This window comes from Bombina bombina, chromosome 5 (genome assembly GCF_027579735.1).
Source record: "Bombina bombina isolate aBomBom1 chromosome 5, aBomBom1.pri, whole genome shotgun sequence".
NCBI lineage: Eukaryota > Metazoa > Chordata > Amphibia > Anura > Bombinatoridae > Bombina > Bombina bombina.
Window position 1 is genome coordinate 1,023,538,621 of NC_069503.1, and position 6,000 is coordinate 1,023,544,620.

A 6,000-nucleotide genomic window follows, 5' to 3' on the forward strand; every position below is an offset into this window, starting at 1 on the left:
AGTGAACAAGTAGGCACAGGAACATATTTTAAAATAAATAAATGAATAAAGTTTAAATATATTTTTACATATCATCTAAAACCAGACATGTTTTTAAACTATTTCTGTAGGCTGATTTTAAAATATTAATTATTGTATTCCTAATAATAATACCTTTGATGGCTTAGATACATTTCTGTTTAGAAACAGAATTCATGGTTATGATTGGTTGTGTTCAATGGGTCACCTTTGAATTATGCTCAGTTGGAGATTTTATTGTAAATCAAGTAGGATCTGTATAGGTTGAACTCTATGGATCTCTGTCTTCTTTCAACCTCATCTACTATGTTACTATGTTACTATGTATCATGTTACAACAATTTTAGCATAATGTATATACAGTATTGTTTTTCATATCTTGAGAATAATTTTGAATGCACCAAGTATGAGAAGTCTGTCATTACATTTATTATCCATAATTCAATGCATATATTGAGCATACATACATCAAATTTAACTTCCTTCTTTTTAGACCAATCACAACAAGTTTTACAATCATTTTCATTATTTGGCTGACTTTATGCAAGATGGTGGCTACTAGATTGTCTCTCCAGGAGAATGAAGTTCTTATGCCAGTTCTTGAGCCACAGTTTTAGAAGCTATTTGGTCCACAGAGATGGTAAACTAGCATTAGTACAAGGGAGATGATCTGGGAGGATATAACAGAGATTGTTAACTGACGGGAACATCTGAGAAGACTGTGGCACAATGTTGCAAAAGGACTACAGGCATTAAGAGAAAAGTAAAAAAAAAAAAAAAAAAAAATAAAGATGGCAAAACATAATGGTCAGAGGAGGAAGAGTGGCTGTTATGCTAAGCCATCTTTGTTAAATTATGACAAGACTTTTATTAATCGCTTAATGTCTGCTGTATCTGATGCAGACATTGTTCCACAGTCTTCCTCTTCATCCTCCCCATCTTCTCCCTTGACTAATGAAAAAAGTTGACCTCTCCGTAGAACCTGATAGTGTTTCAACTTTTGAGGTTGAAGCTGCAGAAGGCAATTTTTTTTTTTTTTTTCAAATTGCACTAGTATATGTGTGTGTGTTTTTCTTCAAAATAAAGATTTAATGTAGATCAGTACTATTTTGCAGAGTTGCAAGATGGAATTATTTGTCAGAGGAAGAGCTGGGTCAGCTTTCTGGACAGGAAGTCATAACTGAAGGTATTGTCTTTTAAAAATTGCACCTTTGTGGGGGGGGGGGGGGTCTACAGAAAATCTATACTGCTAATGTCGATCTGTATTGTTTTCCAGAGGTGCAGGATGCTAGCACTTTTGGTGAAGTTGTTAAGGAGATATCCTTTGTGGTTGTTCATAAACAAAGTAAGGGCTAGATTACGAGTGCTATTTTTTGCTCCCACTCGCATGTTAACTTTGCTAGATGGAGGTTTTTTTGCACGTGTTGGGGTGCGCTCGTGTTACATATTGAAAGTTAAAAGTGTGCGCGCAAATGAAAACCCGACAAGCACAAAAAGTTAAACTTTGAATATGCGACCGCATTAACATATTCTCCCATAGACTTCAATGGAATGCGAAAACTGCAAAAAAAAACCTACTTAATACCCATACTCGGGCGCTAACCCGACCTTGTTTATTCAATAGCACTAAACCCAGGAATATTTCACATTTCAATGTTCTTCACATAGAATAATATGTTCAATTTATTCTTTAATAAATATTTTTATAAATATCTGATGATGTTGGTAAAATATGTATCTATACATATATATATATGTGTGTGTAATATATATATATATATATATATATATATATATATATACAAAACAAGATATATAAGGCCACAACTAGAATGGCAGGGATATGACCTAGGAGGCGCTAACAATGGGAGTGTTAAAAGGAAAAGTAGCTGGTAGGCTTAAAAGACGAAAGAGCTAGTGAGCGCTCACTATCTTGCTCTACTTAAATAAATATAAAGAAAGAATTGTAAACCTTCACAGTGCTAAACCAAATGCATATACCTCTTAAATGTGTTATGCTGTAATTGCTGCTCATTGCAGAAACATGCAAAATACAAAAAAAAAATAAAAACATTATTGTGTTACCCAATATGGTCTATTAAGGACTGGTATGTGCACCTATTAAAAGTTATGATTTACAAGGTAGTAAAGTAAAAGTGACTATAAGTAAAAAAAAATAAACTATACTCAACCAATAAGAGTGTCTTGTGCACGTGAGTAATTGGAATGGCGAGTCTAAGTGGAGTTCAGAAATATGTAACTCGTTTGGTTCATATAATAAGTAGAAAAATATGTTAACCCCTTAATGACCGGACCATTTTTCAGTTTTCTTACCCTTAATGACAATGGCTATTTTTACATTTCTGCAGTGTTAGTGTTTAGCTGTAATTTTCCTCTTACTCATTTACTGTACCCACACATATTATATACAGTTTTTCTTGCCATTAAATGGACTTTCTAAAGATACCATTTTTTTCATCATATCTTATAATTTAATATAAAAAATATATAAAATATGAGGAAAAAATGGAAAAAAACACACTTTTTCTAACTTTGACCTCCAAAATCTGTTACACATCTACAATCACCAAAAAACACCCATGCTAAATAGTTTCTAAATTTTGTCCTGAGTTTAGAAATACCCAATGGTTACATGTTTCTTTTTTTGCAAGTTATGGGGCAATAAATACAAGTAGAACTTTGCTATTTCCAAACCACTTTTTTTCAAAATTAGCGCTAGTTACATTGGAACACTGATATCTGTCCGGAATCCCTGAATATCCCTTGACATGTATATATTTTTTTTTAGAAGACAACCCAAAGTATTGATTTATGCCCATTTTGGTATATTTCATGCCACCATTTCACTGCCAAATGCGAGCAAATAAAAAAAATTGTTCACTTTTTCACAAATTTTGTCACAAACTTTAGGTTTCTCACTGAAATTATTTACAAACAGTTTGTGCAATTATGGCACAAATGGTTGTAAATGCTTCTCTGGGATCCCCTTTGTTCAGAAATAGCAGACATATATGGCTTTGGCGTTGCTTTTTGGTAATTAGAAGGCCGCTAAATGCAGCTGCGCACGACACGTGTATTATGCCCAGCAGTGAAGGGGTTAATTAGGGATCTTGTAGGGACCTTGAAGGGTTAATTTTAGCTTTAGTGTAGTATAGTAGACAACCCAAAGTATTGATCTAGGCCCATTTTGGTATATTTCATGCCACCATTTCACCGCCAAATGCGAGCAAATAAAAAAAAGGTGACATTTTTCACAATTTTAGGTTTCTCACTTAAATTATTTACAAACAGCTTGTGCAATTATGGCACAAATGGTTGTAAATGCTTCTCTGGGATCTCCTTTGTTCAGAAATAGCAGACATATATGGCTTTGGCGTTGCTTTTTGGCAATTAGGAGGCCGCTAAATGCTGCTGCGCACCACACTTGTATTATGCCCAGCAGTGAAGGGGTTAATTAGGTAGCTTGTAGAGAGCTTGCAGGGTTAATTTTAGCTTTAGTGTAGAGATTAGCCTCCAACCTGACACATCCCACCCCCTGATCCCTCCCAGACAGCTCTCTTCCCTCCCCCACCCCACAATTGTCCCCGCCATCTTAAGTACTGGCAGAAAGTCTGCCAGTACTAAAATAAAAGGTGTTTTTTTTTTTGTTTTTTTTTTAATTATTCAGCTGTGATGGACCCCTGCCTTAACCCCCAACCTCCCTGATCCCCCCCAAACACCTCTCTAACCCTTCCCACCTACCTATTTGCCACCATCTTGGGTACTGGCAGCTGTCTGCCAGTACCCAGTTTTCCCCAAAAAATAAAGTGTGTTTTTTTTGTTTTTTTTTTAGTGTTTTTTTCATTTTTTCTGTAGTGTAGCTGCCCCCCCAGTACCCCCACCCCCCCTAACCCTACCAGATCCTTTTATTTAAAAAAAAAAAAAAAAGTTTGCTGCCCCCCCTCCCTCTTAACAAAACTCATTGGTGGCAGTGTTTGCACACGCAGGCCCCCCCTCCGCACGCTCCCAGCATCCGGCGTGCACAATGCACTTGTAGGAACCGGATGCCGGGTAGCGATGGGCCGCCCACCCTCCTCCCTTGTAAGCTCCCACCCACCAACGAACGGCCCCATCGCTACCAGTGCAGAGAGGGCCACAGAGTGGCTCTCTCTGCATTGGATGCTTTTTAAAGGGTATTGCAGGATGCCTCAATATCGAGGCATCACTGCAATACCCTGAGAGCTGCTGGAAGCGATTGCGATCGCTTCCAGCACTCTCTTAGACAACTGACGTACCAGGTACGTCCATTGTCACTAACTGCTAGTTTTTGCAGGACGTACCTGGTACGTCAGTTGTCATTAAGGGGTTAATATTAACATTAACATCTATGGTAACAATTCTGGGACTCCGCAATCAGTACACAAGTTATCATATGAAGTACATACAAACAACGTTTAAATATATTTAAAAATACATATTCCCCTTGAAATGTGAAATATTTACAGTAAATACATAATTAAAAACAATATTAAATATTAACCCCTTAATGACCACAGCACTTTTCCATTTTCTGTCCGTTTGGGACCAAGGCTATTTTTACATTTTTGCGGTGTTTGTGTTTAGCTGTAATTTTCCTCTTACTCATTTACTGTTCCCACACATATTATATACAGTTTTTCTCGCCATTAAATGGACTTTCTAAAGATACCATTATTTTCATCATATCTTATAATTTACTATAAAAAAATTATAAAATATGAGAAAAAAATGGGAAAAAAATCACACTTTTTCTAACTTTGACCAACAAAATCTGTTACACATCTACAACCACCAAAAAACACTCATGCTAAATAGTTTCTAAATTTTGTCCTGAGTTTAGAAATACCCAATGTTTACATGTTCTTTGCTTTTTTTGCAAGTTATAGGGCCATAAATACAAGTAGCACTTTGCTATTTCCAAACCATTTATTTTCAAAATTAGCGCTAGTTACATTAGAACACTAATATCTTTCAGGAATCCCTGAATATCCATTGACATGAATATATTTTTTTTTAGTAGACATCCCAAAGTATTGATCTAGGCCAATTTTGGTATATTTCATGCCACCATTTCACCGCCAAATGCGATCAAATACAAAAAATAGTTAACTTTTTCACAAATTTTTTCACAAACTTTCGGTTTCTCAATGAAATTATTTACAAACAGCTTGTGCAATTATGGCATAAATGGTTGTAAATTTTTCTCTGGGATCCCCTTTGTTTAGAAATAGCAGACATATATGGCTTTGGCATTGCTTTTTGGTAATTAGAAGGCCACTAAATGCACCACACGTGTATTATGCCCAGCAGTGAAGGGGTTAATTAGGGAGCATGTAGGGAGTTTTTTGGGGTAATTTTAGCTTTAGAGTAGTGTAGTAGACAACCCCAAGTATTGATCTAGGCCCATTTTGGTATATTTCATGCCACCATTTCACCGCCAAATGCGATCAAATTAAAAAAACGTTAAATTTTTCACAATTTTAGGTTTCTCACTGAAATCATTTACAAACAGCTTGTGCAATTATGGCACAAATGGTTGTAAATGCTTCTCTGGGATCCCCTTTGTTCAGAAATAGCAGACATATATGGCTTTGGCGTTGCTTTTTGGTACTTAGAAGGCCGCTAAATGCCGCTGCGCATCACACGTGTATTATGGCTAGCAGTGAAGGGGTTAATTAGGTAGCTTGTAGGGAGCTTGCAGGGTTAATTTTAGCTTTAGTGTAGAGCTCAGCCTCCCACCTGAAACATCAGACCCCCTGATCCCTCCCAAACAGCTCTCTTCTCTCCCCCACCCCACAATTGTCCCCGCCATCTTAAGTACTGACAGCAACTCTGCCAGTACTAAAATAAAAGGTATATTTAGGCTTTTTTGGGGGGGTTTAAGCATATTTACATATGCTGCTGTGTAGGACCCCCCTTAGCCCCCAACCTGACTGATCCCCC